The 25,278-nt window shown below is 40.0% G+C and overlaps 1 long non-coding RNA gene across 2 annotated transcripts in view; it reads right to left on the reverse strand.

Moving 5' to 3' along the window:
• The window catches only part of LOC117077620, a 125,015-nt gene extending 103,801 nt beyond the window's left edge, over positions 1–21,214 (reverse strand). The window contains exons 1-2 of one of the 2 annotated variants that reach the window (XR_004434813.1): positions 21,004–21,208; positions 17,965–19,925 (exon numbers count right to left, since the gene is read on the reverse strand). This is a non-coding gene — a long non-coding RNA (uncharacterized LOC117077620). Of the gene's footprint in view, positions 1–17,964; positions 19,926–21,003 lie in introns of those variants that run through there. The other variant, XR_004434812.1, reaches the window with a different exon arrangement.
• Between the last annotated feature and the right edge of the window lie 4,064 nt (positions 21,215–25,278).

A 25,278-nucleotide genomic window follows, 5' to 3' on the forward strand; every position in this document is an offset into this window, starting at 1 on the left:
ACATATACACTAGTGAATATTATGCAGCCATGAAAAAGGATGAGATCATTTCCTTGGCAGCAATATGGATAGAGCTGGAGGTCATGACCCTAAGCAAACTAATACAGGAACAAAAAACCAATAGTGCATGTTCTGACTTATAAGTGGGAGCTAAACAATGAGAACACATGGATACCAAGGGAGAAACAGCAGACACTGGGGCCCACTTGAGCGTGGAGGGTGGGAGGAGAGAGAGGATCACAAAAAAATACCTATTGGTTATTACATTTATTACCCAAGTGATGAAATTATCTGTATAACAAATTCCCATGACACACAATTTACCTACATAACAAACCTGCACATGTACTCCTGCAACTAAAATACATTTAAAAAAAAAAAAAAAACATAAAAACCACACCTGCATTTTCAAGTCACATTACACTTCAACAGAGTCTAATCTTTCCCATGAAATTCTTTATGAGAGATTCTGCAAAGCAAGGATGGATGACCCTGTATCCATCTATGTCCTTCAATATTGGGTCTCCCAGTTCCTCACCTAGGCATCCAACCTCTTCAGGAAAAGAATTAATTGTCTTGAATTATTTTCTACTTGTTTAATGTTTCCTAATCTTATCTTCCCATTTAGAATATGCAACTCCCTCCAATAGGGGAACCCTCCTGTACCACTTACTTCCCTCATGCTCCAACATTCATTGTTCATGGATACAGGTAAAAAGGAAAAAAAAAAGTTACCTTCAGCAAGTCATTTACTCTTTCTTACTCTAAATTTCCTTATCTTTACAGTGAAGGAGTTGATCTAGGTCAGAAGTTCTTCATCAAATTTCTGTGTTAGAAACCAGATAACTTTTCCAAGCCCAAACCTCAAAGTCAAGTTAAGTAGATCAGGGATAAGGCCAATAAAGTTTATCTCAGAGAATTTTCTCATGTGTTTCTTTTTTTTTTTTTTTTTTTTGAGATGGAGTCTCGCTCTGTCACCCAGGCTGGAGTGCAGTGGCCAGATCTCAGCTCACTGCAAGCTCCGCCTCCCGGGTTTACGCCATTCTCTCGCCTCAGCCTCCCGAGTAGCTGGGACTACAGGCGCCCGCCATCTCGCCCGGCTAATTTTGTATTTTTTTAGTAGAGACGGGGTTTCACCGTGTTAGCCAGGATGGTCTCGATCTCCTGACCTCGTGATCCGCCCGTCTCGGCCTCCCAAAGTGCTGGGATTACAGGCTTGAGCCACCGCGCCCGGCCTGCATGTGTTTCTGAAGTAGATCCCATGTTGAGAAATGAGCTGTAAGAAATCTACCACTCTATAAACATGTTATTTTTCTGTAGACCACGTAAAAATTTCTAGCCCTTCCTGTGATTTGTATTTGTTTAGGGTTCTTCACACTGGCTAGTTCAGCCACTGCTCTGTATCAGTCAGCTATCAGTTCTCACAGTCTGGAACATCTAGATTACTAAACGTGATAGGTAATGAGATTTATTTTGTTATTCTTTGTTTGGATGTTAGCATTGCTGAAATGGATGTCTGATATATATATTTATATATTAAAGAGCAGTTTTAACGGTCTGAAGTGGCAAGAGAGAAGAGAGAAAATGTTTAACTGTTTATTCAAACAAATAATGGCCATCAGATTCATTTTTAATAGCTTTTCTTTCCTCTTAGGGAGATTCTGTAGTCACTGCATTTCAGTAGTCTTCCCATTCACTGTATGAACTCTTTATTGCTCATTTTGATTATTTCATCACCACTGCTCAGTCAGTAAAATTAAAACAATGGGAAAATGATCACATCCAATGTTATTATTTATCTTTGAAAAAAAAATTCTCCCCTCCCCAAATAGAATACACTTACAAAATACAGAGTGTAACAACATTTATTCTTTTAATTTTTTAATTTTAATTTTTTGGATACTTAGTAGGTGTATATAATTACAGTGTACATGAGACGCTTTGATATAAGCATGGAAAACATAATAATCACATCATATAAAATACCTCAACATTTATTCTTAATGGATCTCCGGATCTATTAAGAATAATGGATGGGGCCGGGCGCGGTGGCTCAAGCCTGTAATCCCAGCACTTTGGGAGGCCGAGACGGGCGGATCACGAGGTCAGGAGATCGAGACCATCCTGGCTAACATGGTGAAACCCCGTCTCTACTAAAAATACAAAAAAAACTAGCCGGGCGAGGTGGCGGGCGCCTGTAGTCCCAGCTACACGGGAGGCTGAGACAGGAGAATGGCGTAAACCCGGGAGGCGGAGCTTGCAGTGAGCTGAGATCCGGCCACTGCACTCCAGTCCGGGCGACAGAGCGAGACTCCGCCTCAAAAAAAAAAAAAAAAAAAAAAAAAAAAAAAAAAAAGAATAATGGATGGGATGGGAGATGCAAAATGATGAGTGACTGCCAGTGGTTATGTGACAACTGGTCCCTATGGTGCTTGGAGGCCTGGAGCAGCAGTTTATGGCACCATTTGGAAGCAAGTTCTGCCACTAGACAGAAGCCTGCAAACATTTTTGGCATGCATACCACAGGATAAACTTTCTTACAGCTGCTGGTGATGATGCTAATAATGATGTTAATGATGATGGTGATATTCTGTTCTCAAAATGATAAAGAAGCAGTATAGCTCTATGAAATCATCACATTGCTAGCATATAAACGCCTGGTACTTCAATTTAAAAAGCAAAAAGAAAACTAGACTGGGAATCAGAAGACATAGGCACCAATGCCAGCTTGGTCACTCACTAACTCCTTGGGAAATTTCATTTCCTCTCTTTGGGGATCATTTCTTTTTTTTTCCATCTATAAGAGTATTGTTTTAGACCAATAATATTCAAAATTTTATTTAAGGGTTCCCCTCAATGGCTACCTAAATGTGGTAAGAGGGAGCAGAATCTTTATTCTCCCTCCTTCAATCAGAGCAACTCTTCCTCTTCCAATGCCTGTTTTATGTAATGGGCTACTTCGTGTGTGTGTGTGTGTGGTGTGTGTGTGTGTCTGTGTGTGTGTATGACAGAACGAAAACAGAGATTTAGTTTCCTGGATTTTTAAGAGTAAATTTAGTTTAGAATATGAGACTTTATATCTGTGATGTCCTGGAACTCTACAGTATCTACGATTAGAAAACAAAGATCTGGCCGGGCGCGGTGGCTCACGCCTGTAATCCCAGCACTTTGGGAGGCCGAGACGGGCGGATCACAAGGTCAGGAGATTGAGACCATCCTGGCCAACACAGTGAAACCCCGTCTCTACTAAAAATACAAAAAATTAGCCGGGCATGGTGGCAGGCGCCTGTAGTCCCAGCTACTTGGGAGGCTGAGGCAGGAGAATGGCGTGAACCTGGGAGGCAGAGCTTGCAGTGAGCTGAGATCCAACCACTGCACTCCAGCCTGAGCGACAGAGCCAGACTTCGTCTAAAAAAAAAAAAAAAAAACAAAGATCTTCACGATAAATATTCCTTTATTTGGCCTCTATTAGATCTTTTGCTATTGCTTTCATACCCTCTATCCTCATCCTCCTGAGCCTCAAGTCATAATGTGTCTAATGAATGGCACTAACACTGTTACCCCCATAGGACTGACTTAAGATCCAAGCAGGTTCAGAGTTATACAGGTAGTGGAATTTTGAGAAACTAGCATGGGAAACTCAAATTCTCATCCCGTACCATTGCTGGCTGAAGCCTGAATGCCCTTTTCAGGGAACAGAACCTGTTGATACACATGGAGAATTTAGGTGTATAAGGCTGACTCTTCTGGGAGAAAGAACATTGACATAGTCACACTCAATTAGAAATGACTTTTATCTGGGCATGAGCTTTTGATTATGGAAAAACTGAATTATTGAGTAGCTCAAGTCACAAGATGGAACACATCTCAATTTCTTCATATATAATATGAGAATAATGATAAATATATAAAAATAACAAGACACTGACAATTATTGAGTCTTTTTTTTTTTTTTTTTTTTGAGGCAGAGTCTCGCTCTGTCACCCAGGCTGGAGTGCAGTGGCCGGATCTCAGCTCACTGCAAGCTCCGCCTCCCAGATTTACGCCATTCTCCTGCCTCAGCCTCCCCAGTAGCTGGGACTACAGGCGCCCGCCACCTCGCCCGGCTAGTTTTTGTATTTTTAGTAGAGACGGGGTTTCACCGTGTTAGCCAGGATGGTCTCGATCTCCTGACCTCGTGATTCGCCCATCTCAGCCTCCCAAAGTGCTGGGATTACAGGCTTGAGCCACCGCGCCCGGCCTATTGAGTCTTTAAGGGGAATCAAACATCATATGAGACCACTGAATTACACTATCCATTTTGTCCTCACGTTATAAGGTGAGCGAATTATCCTTATAAGGTAGTGAATTATCTATTGCAATGATGAAGTCTCTGTTATTTATAACTTTATTACCATTATTATTATTATTATTAGGTAAAGGATCTAGGATGGGGAAGCTAGAAGTCAAATTTTACCAATTATACAATCCTGCTGTCACACTTCCTTGACAGTATGGAGTCAGTTCTCTCTTTTAGGTGATATCCTAATCTTTGCCAATATTACATTCACTTAGAACAATAAACTTCTATAGTTATAGACTTTGCTGCTGAAACCTACCATAACTCTTCCACAAAGATTTGTGCCAGTCTCGCTACACTTTAATGTAATAGAAAGTACTGTGAATTAAACTTAAAAGTTTGTTTCTCTCATCCAGTGTTTACAATATGATTTCTCATTAGAAATCATCCAGCTTAAATTTCCTGCTGTATCAGAAATATTTATTTTCAGAAATGTTACTTTAAATCAAAATGCTATGAAGTTTCTCAAACATTTGGAAACAGCCAGAGAAAACTTTCTCTTCGTATATCCCTGTAGTGAAAGAGATCAAATGAAGAGACTAAGAGGCAGAAATGAAGTCCACAGGCAAATAGCCCGGCGGCGCCCTGACAGCCCGGGCGGCGCCCTGAGCCTAGTTAAAGATCGACCCCGACCTAACCGATTAAGGTTATCTATAGACTCCAGACATTGTAAGGACAAACACATTAAGAAAAACAATACCTGGGGAAGCTCCAATAAGGTTACAACCGTTTGTAAAAGCGCAGGAACCGATAAGAAGGCTGCTAAAAGCATAACTTAACATTAACATGTAAACCAATTGTAATGCTGTAGCCTAGAGAAATGCCTTGTTCCTCTGTAACCTGACAAGTCCTGTTTACCTCGAGCTATAAATAGCAAGCGCACACATTGTTTGGGGCCCTCTTGTATGTTGTAGAACGGAGGGACCAAGTTCGAACTTGCATTAAAGATCCTTGCCGCTTGGCTTTGACTCTGGACTCTGGTGGTCTTCTTCGGGGAACAAACGGTCTGGGCATAACATTAGAACACACAAGTCTGTCACTCCCAGCAGTAAACAGCAACTTGTGTGGACTCTCATCTCTTATTTTACTTTCAGATGGTCCTATTAAGTAATCAGAAGGGATTTATTCAAAGTGTGTTTTAGGTTGGCAAAAATAAATATTTCCCCCATCCCAACCTCGAACATGATGATTAATTAATTTGTTAGAATTGTGCTGATGTTTATCAAAAGGATTTATATTAGTAGAATGTTTTACCACTTACCAAGTCTTCTCACCTCCCTTTAATTTTCATAAAATTCCTGTGATATAGTTGGGGCAAGTGTTGCTATCCTCATTTTCCAGATGAGGAGATTGAGACTGGGAGAAACAGTGTGTCTTGTCAGGCAGTTAGTGAGTGACTGAGTTGGAACATTATTAAAACATAAATATTCCCATTATGCATTCTTTGCTCTTTCCAGCTCTCTTTCCACCTGTTTCATTACATGATTCACTTGTTTAACAGGATTGAAACAGGGATGTCTCTACACACCTACCACAGGAAAAAAAAAATCTCTAGTGGGCAATAGAGTCCCTAGGAGACAAATCTTTCTCCCCAGCTCTCCTTCAAGGTAATGACTCTATAAAATGGTACCTTGTATTTATAGTCTCCAGAATTATTGGTCTTTTCCTCCTTCATTGGATCCGTCAATTCTCTACCAACTGCTTTCAGGTTCTGCTCAACTACTCTCTCTCTATCTTCCACATTCTCTCTGTTTTTTTTTTTTTTTTTTTTTTTTTTTTTTTTTAAATAACCCCAGGAAAAGTATAGGGTAGTTTTTAAGGTAGGGTTACGAGGATGCCCAATTAAGTTTGGACTTCAGATTAATAATAAAATAATGTTTTAGTGTTAGTGTGTCCCAAATATTGCATGAGGACATACTTTATACTAAAATGTAATTTGTTGATTATCTGAAATTCAAATTTAACCGAGTATCCTGTATTTTTATTTGATAGATCTGGCAACCCTAGTTAACAGCAGAGGTTCTGATGTCAAAATATCTTCATTTGAATACTGATTCTGATGAGCTGCATAATCTTGGACAAATTTTTAACTTTTCTCAATTTTAATTTCCTCCTGTCTAAAATAGGGGTAATAATATAATAAGGTTGTTGAAATAATTGAGATAATGTGAATAAAGCTCCTAGTAGAGTGCACACCACATAATAGATATTCCAAATGGTAACTATTATTATCATTGAATGACAATGAATAATAGCAGCACACTCCCTGCTAAACAGACAGGCATTTAATAGGTAATAATATTGTCAGTTCATGGGCAAAGCTCATTTAGAAAACTTCACATAGACAAATTTTTTTCAGGGCATGGACACTTTTTTATGGCTGAGCCTTAAAGTATAAGTGTTTGAAACAGAAATACCTTCTTTTATGAAGCACAATGCACTATCAGTAGCTTTTAAGTTTAGATGATATATAAATCAGGAATAAATGCTCAGGATAATCAATATCCAGCATCCAAAATGTGGTCCTTTCAGATCACTTAGTATCTCAATTTGATCAACAGTTGTCAGGCAATAAATAATTCCATGTCAACCTGCATTTGTACAGTACATCAAGAAGCAAGTGGCCTTAAAGAAGCACACAGCAATAAAGATTGAAAACAAAGCAAAAGAGAATCAAGAAAGGTGAGTAAAAGTGAGGAAAGTCCAGTCAAAGTTTGAGATTCCAGAATAGGTCTTCATTTACTTAGAAACTGTATGAAAAAAGTGGGGCCCAAGCCTAGGGATACTAGTGACATTGAGCAGGATTTTGAAACGGGTATCTCAATAATGAAGTACTGAGATAGAAAGCCCCTAAGGGAAAAATTCTAAACATACATGCATGTGACCACCCCCCGGGCTTACACAAACAACTTATCTAGAAAACCCCTAGCCGTTTCAGGTTGCAACATACATGCATGTGACCACCCCCCGGGCTTACACAAACAACTTATCTGGAAAACCCCCAGCCGTTTGAGGTTGCGAAAAAGGCGGGAACCAGCCAGAAACTGCCGAATGTTTAACTTTAAATGTTAACCAATAATAAGCTTGTAACTACTGTTTCTCTGTTACTTGTTTGTACCTCGCTATAAAAGAAACCCTAAAACAGCAGCCGAGGCCTCTCTCTTTACCTGCCATTGTATAAAGCGGAGAGGTCCGGGTTCGAACTCGTAATAAAGCGACCCCGGCTATTTGGCTTTGACTCTGGACTCTGGTGGTCACTTACTGGGGTCTCGCGACTTCGGGCACAACAATACATACAAGCAGAAATGAGACTCAAAATATTTAACAACTCATAGGGACAAGAAGTACCACAGGTAGTATTGGAGCTGAGTACTAGAGGCTCCATGTTTGCCTGTGTAGATGCTGGATCATGAGGAGATACAAAGGTTCAGAGGGAGAAGCCAGAGTTGCCAAGATTCTCATGATGGGAGGATTTGGAGGGTTGGGGCAGCAGCTTCATATCAGCTGCTATGGAAAGAGTTCAACTTGTTTAATGGCCATTAGAGCCACACTGGTGTACACCAACAAAATAGTCCTGGATACAAGGTTCAGACTAGATTATGAACAGAACAAGCAGACAGAACGACCAGTGTGGAATGATCTAGAGCTGCATGCTTGTACTTCTCATATCCCTAATGTTGGATTGTGATGATTTACTATTGCTCTCTGCTTTTACATCATCTATACTATAAGCTCAGTGAAAAACAGGAATTGCATCATTTTTGTTCACCATTTATTCCCATTACCTATCACAGTGCTCGGTAAATATTTGTTTAATACATGAAGAGCCGATCAATTTTTCTTAGTACATGGAGTGTTCTGAAAATATTTCTCTTTTTTTTTTTTTTTTTTGTGAGCAACATGGCTGTTTATTTCACCTGGGTGCAGGCGGGGTGAGTCCGAAAAAGAGAGTCAGCGAAGGGAGATAAGGGTGGGGCCGTTTTATAGGATTTGGGTAGGTAAAGGAAAATTACAATCAAAGAGGGGTTGTTCTCTGGTGGGCAGGAGTGGGGGTTACAAGGTGCTCAGTGTGGGAACTTTTTGAGCCAAGATGAACCAGGAAAAGGAATTTCACAAGATAATATCATTGCTTAAGGCAAAGACCGGTCATTTTCACTTCTTTTGTGGTGGAATGTCATCGGTTAAGGCGAGGCAGGGCATTTGCATTTCTTTTGTGATTCTTCAGTTACTTCAGGCCATCTGGGCGTATACGTGCAAGTCACAGGGGATGCGATGGCTTGGCTTGGACTCAGAGGCCTGACATTCCTGCCTTCTTATGTTAATAAGAAAAATAAAACAAAATAGTGTGAAGTGTTGGGGCAGCGAAAATTTTTGGGGGGTAGTATGGAGAGAGAATGGGCAGTGTTTCTCAGGGCTGTTTCTTTTTTTTTTTTTTGAGATGGAGTCTTGCTCTGTCGCCCGGGCTGGAGTGCAGTGGCCGGATCTCAGCTCACTGCAAGCTCCGCCTCCCGGGTTCACGCCATTGTCTTGCCTCAGCTTCCCGAGTAGCTGGGACTACAGGTGCCTGCCACGTTGCCCGGCTAGTTTTTTGTATTTTTTAGTAGAGACGGGGTTTCACAGTGTTAGCCAGGATGGTCTCGATCTCCTGACCTCGTGATCCGCCCGTCTCGGCCTCCCAAAGTGCTGGGATTACAGGCTTGAGCCACCGCACCCGGCCGCTCAGGGCTGTTTCAAGCGGGATTAGGGGCGGCGTGGAACCTAGAGTGGGAGAGATTAAGCTGAAGGAAGATTTTGTGGTAAGGGGTGATATTGTGGGGTCGTCAGAAGAAACATTTTTCGTATAGAATGATTGGTGATGGCCTGGATACGGTTTTGGATGAATTGAGAAACTAAACGGAAGATACAAGGTCCGAATAAAACAAGGAGAAAAATGGGTATTAAAGGACTAAGAATTGGGAGGACCCAGGACGTTCAATAAGAGAGTGCCCAAGGGGGTTCAGCGTAATTACTTGCTTGGTGAGCAAGTTTTGGGGCTCTATCCTTGAGTTTTTTATGTTGTCATATACCAGGCCAGATTGATTTAGGTAAAAACAATACTCTTCATTTAAGAATATACAGAGTCCTCCTTTTTCAGCAGCGAGTAAGTCAAGGCCTCAGCGGTTTTGGAGGACAACTGCAGCTAAAGAGTCAACTTGGGCTGATAAGGGACTGATAAATTTTGCGATATGTCTGTGATGCTAGCAGAGAAGTCATTAGACAGGCTACGGAAGGTCATGACAGAAGTTGAAATGCCTGCTATTTTAATACCGAGTGCAATAGTGGAGGAAGAAAGTCCTAAACTGACCATCAAGGGAATTAGTGGAATAACTTTTTTGTCGTGTCGGTGTCATGAGGGGAACAGGGAGCTCTTCAGTCCCATTTGCAAATTGAATTTTGGGAGTAAGGAAAACTAGTGTGCATGTGCCTGTCCAATTAGCAGGTAGACACATGTACGTAGAGGATCCACAGAGGAAGAAGAGATCCTGTGTGGACAAAACTGGCCAAATCGAGGAATTATATCTGACAGAAGGGAAGAAATGACCGCGGTGGCCTTCTCAGATCCTGTGGGAAAGGCCTCTACTTATCCAGTGAAAGTGTCTATCTAGACTAAGAAGTATTTTAGTTTTCTGACTCGGGACATGTGAGTAAAGTCAATTTGCCAGTCCTGGGCAGGGGTAAATCCCCGAGTTTGCTGTGTAGCAAAGGGAAGGGGCCTGAGCAATCCCTGAGGGGTAGTAGAATAGCAGATGGAACACTGAGAAGTGATCTCCTTTAGGATAGATTTCCATGACGAAAAGGAAATGAGAGGTCTGAGAGACGGGCTAGCGGCTTGTAACCTACATGGAAGAGGTTATGAAATGACGACAGAATAGAATGGGCCTGTGAGGATGGAAGGAGATATTTTCCTTGGTCTAAGAACCGTTTGCCTTGTGTGGGAAGAGATTGATAGGTGGAAGTTTCAGCGTGGGAAGTAGGTGGAGTGGCCAATGTGAAGGAGGAAAACTGCCTGAGGAATAGAAGTTGGAAGCTAGCTGCTTTTTTTTTTTTTTTTTTTTTTGAGATGGAGTCTCGCTCTGTCCCCGGGCTGGAGTTCAGTGGCTGGATCTCAGCTCACTGCAAGCTCCGCCTCCCAGGTTTACGCCATTCTCCTGCCTCAGCCTCCGAGTAGCTGGGATACAGGCGCCCGCCACTTCGCCCGGCTAGTTTTTGTTTTTTAGTAGAGACGGGGTTTCACCGTGTTAGCCAGGATGGTCGCGATCTCCTGACCTCGTGATCCGCCCCTCTCGGCCTCCCAAAGTGCTGGGATTACAGGCTTGAGCCACCGCGCCCGGCCGCTAGCTGCTTTTTTAGGTAACTTATCAGCATAAGCATTGCCCTGAGCGATGGTTGCAGGGAGAAAATAGATTTTGGAAGTTATGAGAACTGTAGAGAGTTGAGCATAGTTTGTGATTTTTAGGGCCTCTAATAATATTAAAGCAGTGGCAGCCACTGCACGCAGACATGAGGGCTAGGCTAAAACAGTAAGGTCAAGTTGTTTGGACAGAAAGGCTACAGTACACGGTCCTGGCTCTTGTGTAAGAATTCTGTCCACACTAACCATGCCTAGGAAGGAAAGGAGTTGTTGTTTTGTAGAAGGGATTGGGGTTTGGGAGATTAGCCAGACACGATCAGCAGGGAGAGTAAGTGTGTATTTATGAGAATTATGCTGAGATAGATAACAGATGAGGAAGAAATTTGGGCTTGACTGAAGTAACGGGGGGTGTCTGTGAAGCCTTGTAGCAGTACAGCCTAGATAATTTGCTGAGCCTGATGGGTGTCAGGGTCAGTCCAAGTGAAAGCGAAGAGAGGCTGGGATGAATGAAGGGGTAAAGAAATAGTAAAGAAAAGTATGTTGAGATCCAGAGGCAAGACAATTTGGGTGATAAGGCATAGAGATCTTGAATTAACCTGTAAGGCTTGTCTGGTTTTAGGACAGGTAAAATGGGGGAATTGTAGGAGGAGTTTACACGCTTTAAAAGGCCATGTTGTAGCAGGCAAGCGATAACAGGCTTTAATCCTTTTAAAGCATGCTGCGGATGGGATATTGGCGTTGAGTGGGGTAGGGGTGATTGGGTTTAATGAAATGGTAAGGGGTGCATGATCAGTTGCCAAGGAGGGAGTAGAGATGTCTTATACTTGTGGGTTAAGGTGGGAGGATACGAGGGGAGGATGTGAAGGTGGCTTTTAACTGGGGGAAAAGGCAGCAATGAGGTGTGGCTATAGCCTAGGAATAGTCAGGGAAGCAGATAATTTAGTTAAAATGTCTCAGCCTAATAAGGGAACTGGGCAGGTGGGGATAACTAAAAAGGAGTACATAAAAGAATGTTGTCCAAGTTGGCACCAGAGTTAGGGAGTTTTGAGAGGTTTAGAAGCCTGGTCGTCAATACCCACAACAGTTATGGAGGCAAGGGAAACAGGACCTTGAAAAGAAGGTAATGTGGAGTCAGTAGGCTCCGTATTGATTAAGAAGGGTACAGACTTACCCTCCACTGTAAGAGTTACCCAAAGCATCTGTGATGGTCCAGGAGGCTTCTGAGGTGATGGGGAAGCATCAGTCTTCAGCCGCTAAGCTGAGAAGATCTGGGAAGGAATCAGTCAGAGAGCCTTGGGCCAGAGCTCCAGGGGCTCTGGGAGTGGCTGCCTGGCAAGTTGGACAGTCCGATTTCCAGTGGGGTCCCGCTCAGATGGGACACAGCTTAAGAGGAATCCCGGGCTGCGGGCATTCCTTGGCCCAGTGGCCAGCTTTCCGGCACTTGCAGCAAGCTTCTGGGGGAGGAGGTTCTAGAGGAACCTCTGGCAGCTGCGGTTCAGGCATTTGGAGTTGTGTGCTGGAGATGTGGCTGAGGTTTGTCTCACAGTGGAGGCAAGGAATTGCAACTCAGAAATAAGTTGCTACTTGGCTGCCTCTATTATTGTACACCTTGAAGATGAGGTTCATTAAGTCCTGTTGTGGGGTTTGAGGGCCGGAATTTAATTTTTGGAGTTTTATTTAATGTCAGGAGCAGATTGGGTAATAAAATAAAATGCATATAAAGAATAAGACAGCCTTCTGACCTTTCAGGGTCTAGGGCTGAAAGTGTCTCAGGGTTGCTGCTAAACGGGCCATGAACTGGGCTGGGTTTTTTATATTGATGAAAAAGAGCCTAAATGCTAACTGATTTGGAAGAGGTCGGATAAAGAAAAAGGAACATTAACCTTGACTATGCATTTCGCTCTAGCCACTTTTTTAAGAGGAAATTTCTGGGCAGGTCGGGGAGGGTTAGTCGTGGAAGGAAACTGTAAGCCAGAAACTGTAAGCCAGACCGGGTGTGAGGAGGGGAGGTGATAAAAGGATTACAGGGTGGGGGAGTGGAGGCTGAGGAAAAATTGGGACCTAGCTCAACCTAGCCAGGAGGGGAGAGGTCGGATGGGTCTGTAGAAAAGGAAGATTAGAAGGACTCAGCGACGCTTGGAGTTGGGACTGAGGGGACAGGCAGGAGGGAAAAAAGGAAGATTTGGGATGAGTTGCATTGGGAACAGAGACTAGGGAGGGACCGATGTGTAAAAGAACGCCTGGACGTCAGGCACCTCAGACCGTTTGCCCATTTTACGACAAGAATTAATTAGATCTTGTAGGATGGAAAAATCGAAAGTGCCATTTTCTGGCTATTTGGAACTACTGTCAAGTTTGTATTGGGGTTAAGCGGCATTGTAGAAGAAAAATAAGGCATTTAGTTTTAGTTCAGGTGTGAGTTGAGAGGTTTTAAGTTCTTGAGAACACAGGTTACGGAGAAGAAGGAACAATGGAGGGTGGAAGGTTGCCCATGGTGAAGGAGGCAAGCCCAGATAAAAGAGAAAGTAGAGACACAGAGAGAAGGAGTTCGGGGTTCCTGTCCTCCAGAAAAGCGGGAAGGGGTTCGGGGTGTGGAACTAAGCTATTGGGGCACAAAAATAAGAGGTCGGGGTGCAAAAACAAGAGGGGGCACAAAAATAAGAGATCAGGGTTCTTGCCCCTCCCCCAGAAAAGCAGAGAAGGGGTAGAAACAGGGAGAGAAGGGGTTGGGGTGCTTGCCCCTCCCCCAGAAAATCAGAGAAGGGGTAGAAACAGGGAGAGAAGGGGTCGGGGTGCTTGCCTTTCCGCCAGAAAAGCAGAGGAGGGTTAGAGACAGGGAGAGTAGGGGTTGGGGTGCTTGCCCTCCCTAGAAAAGCGGACTTGCCACTTAGGGTGAAGGACCAAGGCAGGCGTCCCTGCAGCGTGCTCAGACAACCCTGAAACGTGGGTGGGTAATCAGAGAGACGTCCCTGCAATGATTAACACCAAGGGAAGGCTGCCTTCCCCAGTCCGTGACCAGTGCCGGCATTTTGGGTCCACGGATAAAACGTGTCTCCTTTGTCTCTACCAGAAAATGAAAGGAATTGAAATTAAGATAAGGGAGAGATTCAAGGGTGGTGCCAAGATTGAAAGGAAAAAGAGGTTAAGAGATAGTGAGAGAGGTTGAAGAAGCGAGTAAAAAAGGGGCCGCTTACCCGATTTAAAATTGGTGAGATATTCCTTGGGCTGTTGGGTCTGAGGACCAGAGGTCATAGGTGGATCTTTCTTACAGAGCAAAGAGCAGGAGGACAGGGGATTGATCTCCCAAGGGAGGTCCCCTGATCCGAGTTACGGCACCAAAATGTCATGCGCATCCATGTGAAGAGACCACTAAACAGGCTTTGTGTGAGCAACATGACTGTTTATTTCACCTGGGTGCAGGCGGGCTGAGTCCGAAAAGAAAGTCAGCCTCTGAAGGTATTTCTACATGAAAGACAGAAAGAACTGAAAACTCCTTTTTGGTTTTCAACTGACCTTAGAGATCTGCTACAGACACAAGCCGGTCCCATACCACTAAAACCCTTATAATATGAATTCTAAACTTCTCTTAAGCAGAAGACTACAAGGATGTTATACAATTACATGACTTCCCTAAAGTAAAGCTGAACACTTAAATGAAAGAGGTAGAACCACACAAGTCCCTGGGATCCTGTGTTGTTAAACTTTTTCAATTCTATTCAAAATCTATTTAGCAGAAGTGGGTTCAGTTTACAATTATTAGGATACATAGCTGGGAGTGGTGGTTAACGCCTGTAATCCCAGCACTTTGGGAGGCTGAGGTAGGCGGATCACTTGAGGCCAGGAGTTCGAGACCAGCTGGCCAACATGATGAAACCCTTTCTCTCCAAAAATAAAAAAAAGGAAAGAGAAAGAGGAAAAGGAAAAGAAAAGAAAAGAAAAGAAAAGAAAAGAAAAACCAGGCATGGTGGCGGGTGCCTGTAATCCCAGCTACTCAGGAGGACTGAGAGATAAGATCACTTGAACCGGAAGTGGAGGTTGCAGTGAGCTGAGATTGCACCACTTAACTTCAGCCTGGGAGACAGTGAGAGTTCATCCACAAAAAAAAAAAAAAAAAAGCAAAAAAAAGATAAATAGTATATTCAGGAAAAGACTTTGGTCACTTTCAGACAAAACCAAGATCTTTCACAATTTATTTTTCTCATAGTAAACTGCCACCACTCATTTGGGGAAATAGAACCAGAACTATTGAGAAATTCCGTAAGCTACAAGTTTCTCAGCTGTAAATAGAAATAGCAGAACAATTCAAAGACAGCTTCCCATAACAATGATTCAATATTTTTTAAGTTGCAGTCAATATACTTTAATTTATTTCACATTGCTTTACAGATATGATCTTAAATGTAATTATTTAGAGACTATTTCATAAAACTCCAAGTTATGGTGTATATTTATACCCTAACAAATACTGAACCAATGTGTAATAATAAGGCCATTTTCACAAATTTACTAGACCTTGAGGAAAAGAACATAACAATGTAATTGGGGAGCAAAAGCTCCAAATTGCCCCTGGGGAATAAAAGGACACCTAGCTTAATTTTAACACTGTGATAACTATTTTGCTTTCGAATTACTATTTCGTTTTTCGTGGATTTTCACACATACATAGTTGATTGGTTAAATTTCCATGCAAAAGACTAGTTATGAAAACATTAAACCACACTTAATTTGATTTAATGGATATCTGTTGATATTAATTTGTTGATTTCTTTTTTCGTTGGCTAGAAAAAATCATTCCTTTAACTACACAGTTATTCCAGTTTATCCTACACACTAATTCACATCAAGTCACCTCTCCACCCTTCATCCACGTATACATCATGTAATAATGTTAAGTTAGCCATTCACTTCTTAGAAGTAAAATTTTTTATGAAAATATTTCTTTAATTTTTTAACAGGAAAATAAATTCATGGTATTTGATACCTCCATCCCTCAAGCAGGAACTATTTACTTTGTTTCTCCATTTCCAAAAACAAGTTTTAGTAAGACCCAGAAACTCTGCATGCACACGTATGTTTATTGCGGCACTATTCACAATAGCAAAGACTTGGAATCAACCCAAATGTCCATCTGTGACAGACTGGATTAAGAAAATGTGGCACATATACACCATGGAATACTATGCAGCCATAAAAAAGGATGAGTTTGCGTCCTTTGTAGGGACATGGATGCAGCTGGAAACCATCATTCTTAGCAAACTATCACAAGAACAGAAAACCAAACACTGCATGTTCTCACTCATAGGTGGGAACTGAACAATGAGATCACTTGGACTCGGGAAGGGGAACATCACACACTGGGGCCTATCATGGGGAGGGGGGAGGAGGGAGGGATTGCATTGGGGAGTTACACACGATATAAATGATGAATTGATGGGTGCTAACGAGTTGATGGGTGCAGCACACCAACATGGCATAAGTATACTTATGTAACAAACCTGCACGTTATGCACATGTACCCTAGAACTTAAAGTATAATAAAAAATTAAAAAAAAAAAAAAAAAAAAACTTGAATGGACCATCACAGTGTCAGATCAAGTCTTAATAACCTGGGGAGACTGGCTTCTTTTGAGGACTAACCTATGAGACAAAATGAGCCTGAAAATTCCAGGAGTACAGCATAGACTGTATCTCTTAAATAGGTGTGATGTTTAAAGGACACTCCTGACAGAAAACTACCTTAGACTTTGTCACATCTACTTTGGGACTCACAATAGTGACCTGAAATCCAAAGACGGGGTGTAAGTTAAACTCTATGTAAGCAGGGAACAACATTGTATTCAACATCTTTCATAACCTCCTCGACTTTTTTTCCTACCAGAAAACATGATGATCCTCCCCAACGACTGAATCATTTACATTTCATATATTCTTAGAAGCACAAAACTAATACTTTCACTTCTGCAAATGTGAGACAAAAAGAAATTTATTATTCCATACATTTCAAAAAATGTTTTGAAAGGGAACATTGTGGTCGTATGAATAATACCCATGGTGAAAAACAGAATGAAGAATGACTACTTAAAGCCAAACTGTGATAAATCATAATGTCATACGCATATTTCATTCCAGCACTAAAGTCGGTAGGTATGAGGTCAGGATAAAACATAACACCAAATTCTTCATCCTTCCTTACTTAAGAATTGCATTTTTTTTTTTTTTTTTTGAGGCGGAGTCTCGCTCTGTCACCCGGACTGGAGTGCAGTGGCAGGATCTCAGCTCAATGCAAGCTCTGCCTCCCGGGTTTATGCCATTCTCCTGCCTCAGCCTCCTGAGTAGCTGGGACTACAGGCGCCCGCCACCTCGCCCGGCTAGTTTTTTGTATTTTTAGTAGAGGCGGGGTTTCACCATGTTAGCCAGGATGGTCTCGATCTCCTGACCTCATGATCCATCCGTCTTGGCCTGCCAAAGTGCTGGGATTACAGGCTTGAGCCACGCGCCCGGCCAGAATTGCATTATATTTTTAAACCATTTTAACCATAAGTGAGTATCTTTAGATGATAAATATTTTGATGACACAGATAAAGAGGGGGAAATTTTAAATATGAGAGTGTAATTAAATGTATTTATAAATTTGATAAATACTAAATACTGTGACTTTTTATATGATACTATGTAATTTCAATACTTTATGAATATAACTGCTTCATAAAGTATTAATACATATTACTGTACCTAAGAAAACCATTCACACTAGTAATACTGTCCCATGACATTTAATTCACTTTTGTAAATTTTGACATTAATATTTCATAATTTTAGTAACTCTTCTATTAAAATGCTGAAATTTAACAGCATAAAAGACAATATACATACAACTGTTTTTCAGTATCTAAAGATAACAAGATAGTTTTTCCAAAACTCTTACTCATTGTCTCTTCAGAATCAAATGTCTGAATGATAAAAATTGATTGGGACAGTTATGGTAGAGGATTGTGTGGAAGGGAGCAATAAACAGAAAAACAGAAGACAAATCAGGGGTACTTATTATTAGTTCACATACATTGAAGAGGGTGAAAATATACTAAGTATTGTGTGATCATAAAGAACAAGCTATTAGGGCATTATGGTGACTCATTCTACAAGAGTTAATCAAAGACTCAAGAAAAAATTGGAAGGCAATATGTGATTGTCAATGCACAAATCTTATTAATGCATAACGCTATCATAAGAATTCTATAACAGAAATTAATACCATTTTATTTTACAACACACAAGTGCATGCCGATCATCTTCCTATTTCTATTAAAAGTGTGGAGGCTTCTTTCCAAGTCTGCAATAAATTATACTGTTACTTTAGATATATTTTGTCAATGTATTTAATTTAGATTCGAAAATTTCCATAACACACTGCTGCCTTTCACTCTAAGCCAGGATCATGATTGAGGATAATCTGATGTGTAATAAGTTGCTGAGAGCCTTTTTATTTCTAAATGGTGGTACTCTACTTTCTTCACTCTACCTGTATGTTTTGTTTCCTCCCATCCCTAAAAACAACCAGGGATAACAGTGATATAAAACAGTTAATGTTCATTCCAGGTAAGTTCCAAAGCCCCAAGTTTCAATACAAATGGTACTTACGAATTTTCCATTTTTCCTTAAGCCCCCCTTCCATGTTTCTTTCAAATCTCATTTAAATTGACTTTGTTTAAAGTATTTCCTTTTATATGTCCCCATACTCAATCTTGATCTATAGATATCCACATATAGATATCCAGATATACATATCCATATCCATAACTACATATCATAATTCCCCCTAGACTATTTTGATTGTCAGTATCAATGCAATTTTGTGGGGAAATAAATGTCCCTCTCTGATATACCTTCTAGTTGTCCTCAGTATCTTAGAGCAATAATCCACTCCTCATCCCATTTTTGTTGTAAATAAAGCTGTGTGACACTGAGGTAATTGATTTGGGGTGCCAGTGAAAATTAAATAGGTAAACACACATAGAGTTTAATCTGGCAACAATTAAAATATCAACACATTAAGAACATGCACTCAAAAATGTAGTTACTATAGTTGTCTCCTACAAGAATTCAGATGTACCATGGGCCAAATCGTTTCTCAAAAACTATAATAACCACACCCCAAAGAAGGCTAGATGTGAATGATAAGCCAGAGAAAACTCTTGTTATTGCAGTCCCTTAAGTATGTCCAAACAACCTACATTTGGTTCTATTGTAGATGTCATAGAAGTTCCCTAATTGTCTGGTTTGATATTTGTAAGTTAGGAGTACTGAATTCAGAACTGTTTCCATGAGAACTGTTACAGAGATTACATAGTGATAGAGAGTGTAGGATAGCTTCCTGATCTTTCCATAACTCAATGTTCTGCTCTTGAGAGATTTGAAGGCTGGTGTAATTTACATTATTCATCAGCAAATTGGAAGCCATAAGATTGGTTATAGAGTGGCATCTGGTGAGATTTTCTTCCAATAACTGTTTGTAGAGCTCGTCCACCTTTCTTCCATATAAGTATTAAGCATAGAATTAGAGAAGGGCTGTTCTTGAAACAACATACTTTTTCTTGGCTTTCATCCCCGTTCAATAATTTTGAGGTAGGTAATGTCTCTAGAGGCCCAATGACAGGAGAATGACCCAGTGGCATATCAACTGAAAACAAAAGGGGACCATTAAAAACATCATTATGTGTGTGTTCCATAAAGCAGTCTGAATCACATATGTTCTTCATGTCGTCACCTCCAATCTGTAGGTCAGGATAATTGTGGCAAATACTCATACACAACCATGATCTACATAAATCTGGTTGTCTTTGATCATGTTGTTCTCTCTTTGAAATGGGCAACGCAACTGACACATTTCCTGGAAGAGGTATACCTTTGCATTTTGCTACAGTGTTTCATCCACAGATTTTATTTGATCTGTATCATCATTTTGCTCTGTTACACTTTCTTTCGTAGCTGTTTCTTGATTTTCCATCTCAGCAGAAGAAAGTGAATTTTCTTCTCTATCTAAAATCTTCTTTTTCCAAGTTTCCTTTTCAGTCTTCTTACATATAAATGGTTTGCAAAATTTTGCATATTTCTGCTCTTTGTATAGAAGATTAATTAAGAAAGCTTCTCCAAGCATTTTGTTAGACAAGTTTTACAAAGTAAGTGCCTAGCATATTCCTGTAATATAAAATAACTCATTAAGGCAATGTACATTTAAAATGTCAAATAACAATTTATCTCCTACGTGAAACAAAAGTAATTTAGGGAGGCAGTGTTGCTCAAAGGATAGGAAATAGGACCAGGAATAAGGAACCTGGGTTTCCGTTCTGCCATGAACTTTTAACATAAGCTAATTTATTTAACATTTTGTGATCTCAAATTTTTCAGCAATTAAATGATGATACTGCACATCATTTAATGACTCTTCACAGGATTATTGTCAGTATAATATTATATAGTGCACATGAAAGTGTTAGAAGTACAAACATACAAATGTATAATTATTACATTCAACTATGTCTAAGGGTGTATTTAGAGATGATACATTTTCTATCTTCAAAGAGTCTGGTTAAAATGAAGGTTGCTGTCAAGGAATTGGTTTTAACTATCCTTTTAATTGATGTCATTTGAGTCACAGATTGAAATGAATTACTATACCTTAGAAGATCTATAAGATGTGGAAATTTATATATAGTTTGGACTGATGCAAATTTGTTGATTGAAAATATAAATATAGCCACTTTACTTTTTGAATAATGTAGATGAATAGTATGATTTATGTGGTGAGAGCTATGTGAGATAATGCATTTGTTAATTAGCTAGATTTAACCACTCCAAAATGTTGTACATAATAAAAGCATACAATGTTCTCTGTCCATTTAAAAAATAATGTAAATGTAAATACGTTTGTCAACTTCATTACCAATCTTTTTTCTTTTTCTTTCCTTTCCCTCCCTCAACTCCTCCTCACTTTCTTCTCCTCTCTTCTTTTGTATTAAAATCTTACTTAGCACTTATTGCAGACTTTTCTGTGGCTCTTTAGTGCAACTGGCAATCTTTAGACTTCCAATTTTCTCTATAAACACTATAAAAGCATGAAAGAAAAAAGCAGACTTGATTCAAGACACAATTTTCCTCTTATAAGACAACACTCTTTGTTGTAACTGTTTCCAAGAAATGCATTTATATTCATATTTAAAGCCTACTGTGAAGAAAATAAAAAAAGAACTAAAATATGTAAGATTTTTAGACTTACCTTTTTCAAATATCAGGATACCTAAAGATTTGTTTTTCTGAGATTCCAACAGTGCAAACACAGAAGAAATCCTGTTTGGCTCATGTAGTTTTCATGTTTCATTTACTCTTCAGAAATAAAGCTTTAACCACACAAATTGTTCTGCTTTCCACTCACACCCTGGGACTGAACCAAACTAATAAGAAAATGACGTGGATTGATCACATGTACAGTATGGTAATGATCCAAAAGAGGATCTTGAAAGTGTTTATTCAAGTTTTCAGTGACAATGAGAACGGGAAAATGTTAATAGCACTAGCTTTTTTTCATACATGTTAAAGTAGATACAAAGTTATTTTAATTTTTAAAAAAATATTTATAGATTCATGGGGTACATGTGCAGGTTTGTTACATGGATGTATTGTGCAGTGGTAGAGTTTAGGCGTCTAGTGTACGCATCACCTGAAAAGTGAACATTGTATCCAACAGGTAATTTTTCAACCCTCACACCCCTCCCAACCTGGCCCCCTTCTGTAGTCTCCAGTGTTTATTATTTTCCTCTGTATGCTCATTTATACCCATTTAACTCCCACTTGTAAGTGGGAACGTGTGGTATTTCGTTTTCTCTTTCTGAGTTATTTCACTTAGGATAATGGCCTCAAATTCCATTCATGCTGATGCAAAAGACATGATTTCACTCTTTTTTATGGCTGGGAAGTATCCTATTGTGTGTATATACCACATTTCTTTATCCAATCATCTATTGATGGACACTTGGATTGATTTCATGACTTTTCTATTGTGAATAGTGCTGTGATAAACACAAATGTACAGGTGTCTTTTTGATATGACAATTTATTTTCCTTCTGATAGATACCCAGCAGTGGGTCGACTGGGTTAAATGGTAATTCTATTTTTAGTTAAAGTATGGACACCAGAATATTTTGTAACAATTAATAATTAGAAGTAATCCAAATGACCATCAACTACAAATTGTTAAATTAATTGTAATATATCTATAACATTAAATAATAAACTGAGTGCTTTCAATGACATACTAATAAGCATCTACTGAGTAATTACTACATGACAGTCATTCTAAATGTCCTATATATACTACTTAATTTAGAGCTAAAGCTATTACCCCCATTTTACAAAGGAAACAAAGACAAAGGACGGTTATATACTTCCTGACAGTCATGAAGCTAGTAAATGATAGAACTAGGATTTGCACCTGATAATTGGATTCAGAACCAGAATTCATGCTCTTAATGGCTACACTACATTCCCCTATGTGTATAGAATACAAGCTCTGAAACAATATATGCATCATGATTCCATGATGAATTGTGTGCACTGTATGCCAGACACTATCCTAAATACTTCGCATATGCTAAAGACATCCTCATAACATGTCTGTGAAGCTCTTAGTATCCCCATTTTACCTATGAGGAAACCCAGGCACAGAGACGTTAGATAACATGACCAATATCACACAATGTTAAGTAGCAGAGTCTGGGTTTTAACCCAGGCAGCCCAGCTTCAAAGAAAGCATGCTTAACTTCTTTGTTAAACTGACTTTTTCTGCCTTTTAGTTACCTTAATAGGTGTAACCATGTTGGCGGAAAAAGATACAAATCAAATTCTTAATGTTTGGGTGAGGGAGAAGGGACATGATGGAAAAAGGCGAACAAGAAGGCACAGTCCCTGTTGCTTCCCGGTTCTTCATCACCAACTTACCTGCACGCGGGAAAATGCAGCCCGCGCCCGGGAAAATGCAGATCAACTGAGCATGTGCCAGGTGATGTCAATCCGAAGAGATCGAAACTTACCCAGCCACGCCTATGGAGATGCCCCTATTACGCCCTTATCCCGCCCACTGCCCGCCCCCTTCCAGTACCAATGCATAAAAGTCCGCGCCCTCAGGAGGCGGCTTGACTTCTTCAGCCCCTGCATTCGTGGACCGGAGAACCTCACCGGAGAGCGCTGGCGAGACTTCCCTGGACCCATACCTGAGGACCAGAGAACCTCGCCCAAGAGTGTGTGCATATTTGCAAATAAAAAGGCTGCCACTTTCTTTGCTGGTTTTGGCCTTTATTGATATTTAGTCTTTGCCTTATTAATAATAGTAATAAAGAAACAAAACACTTAATAGTAGCTTCCTCTGGAGGGAGAGTGTTAGGAGGTAACTGAAGTAACTTTTTACTGTATATATTTACATACAGTTTGAATTCTTGTACTAATGAGCATGTATTCACATATTACTTGAATAATTAAAAAAAAATTACACACACAAAAGAAGAAAAATCCGGCCTGGCGCGGTGGCTCAAGCCTGTAATCCCAGCACTTTGGGAGGCTGAGACTGGTAGATCATGAGGTCAGGAGATCAAGACCATCCTGGCTAACACGTTGAAACCCCGTCTCTACTAAAAACTACAAAAAACTAGCCGGGCATGGTGGCGGGCGCCTGTAGTCCCAGCTACCCGGGAGGCTGAGGCAGGAGAATGGCGAACCCGGGAGGCGGAGCTTGCAGTGAGCTGAGATCCGGCCACAGCACTCCAGCCTGGGTGACAGAGTGAAACTCCATCTCAAAAAAAAAAAAGAAGAAAGAAAAACCTTTACTACCTTCTTTATAATGTATTTTCCCAGTCTCACAAATGTCTTACCCGATTTTTAGAATGATTTTATACCCAGATACAAACTGCCAAAGTACAGTAGGAAGCATAAGCAAAATATCTATATAGTTCACACTTTTGTCTACAATTACCAATATCGCTTCTTTAATAGTTTTACCATTATACATTATTATCACAAACATACTATAGAGTAGGTTATAATTTTGTATGCAATAACAACCTAATTATTTTAGGTTGTCAAAGATATCCTCTTGTAAGAAATAGTGCACTAATTTAGCTTAGAGTCAAGGGAATGGCTCACAGTGAAATGAGGAAGTATGTCACAATCCTACACCAGAAACATAATGAAACCTATTTTTTAAAAAAAAAGAAGAAGAAGAGAGAGAAAGAGCAAACTGACCCAAGGCTAGCAGAAGACAAAATAAATAACCAAAATCAGAGCTAAATTGAAGAAAAATGAGAAGAAAAACCATACAAAAGGTCAACAAATCCAGGAGCTTGCTCTTTGAAAGAAATTAGACTGCTAGCTAGACTAATAAAAAAAAAAAAGAGAGAGAGAAACACAATCAGAATGACAAAGGGGACATTACAATGATACTCCAGAAATAGGAAAAAAAAAAAAAAAAAAAAACACCCTCAGAGACCACTATGAATCCCTCTATGCACACAAGCCAGAAAACTTAGAAGAAATAAATTCCTGGCAACATACAACCTCCCGAGATTTAACCAGGAAGAGACTGAATCCCTGAACAGACCAATAACAAGTTCTGAAATTGAATCAGTAATAAAATGCTACCAACCAAAAAAAGCCCAGGACCAGATGAAAACACAGCTGAATTCTACCAGATACATAAAAAACAGCCGGTACCATTCCTACTGAAAATATTTCAAAAACAGTGAGGAGGATGGACTCCTCCCTAACTCATGATGCTGGTGTGATGTTGATACAAAACCTTACAGAGACACAACAAAAAAAGAAAATTTCAAGGCAATATCCTTGATGAACGTAGATGCAAAAATCATCAACAAAATACTGTTAATATTATAGCAAACGAAATCCAGCAGCATATCAAAAAGCGAATCCACCACGATCCCTAAAATGCAGGGTTGATTCAACATACACAAACCAATAAATGTGATTCACCATATAAACAGAACCAAAAGTAAAAACCACATGATCATCTCAATCCATGCAGAAAAGGTCTTCCATAAAATTCAATATTTATTCATGTTAAAAACCCTCAACAAACTAGGCATTGAAGGAACATACCTCAAAATAATAAGCACCATCTATGAAATACCCACAGCCAGCATTGTACTGAATGGGTAAAACCTGGAAGCATTCCCGTTGAAAATTGGAACAAAACAAGGATAGGCTCTCTCACTGGTCCTATTCAACATTATTCTGGAAGTCCTGGCCTGAGTAATTAGGCAAGAGCCAGAAATAAAAGGCATCCAATTGGGAAGAGTGTAAGGTAAATTTTCTCTGTTTGTAGACAATATGGTTCTATAGCTAGAAAACCCTATAGTCTCTGCCCAAAAGCTCCTTGATCTATCTGATAAACAACTTCAGCAAGGTTTCAGGACACAAAATCAATGTACAAAAATCAGTAGCATCCCTATAAACCAATAACATCCAAAATGAGAGCTAAATTAAGAA

Source organism: Trachypithecus francoisi, unplaced genomic scaffold, assembly GCF_009764315.1.
Source record: "Trachypithecus francoisi isolate TF-2019V2 unplaced genomic scaffold, Tfra_2.0 Lachesis_group6, whole genome shotgun sequence".
Lineage (NCBI taxonomy): Eukaryota > Metazoa > Chordata > Mammalia > Primates > Cercopithecidae > Trachypithecus > Trachypithecus francoisi.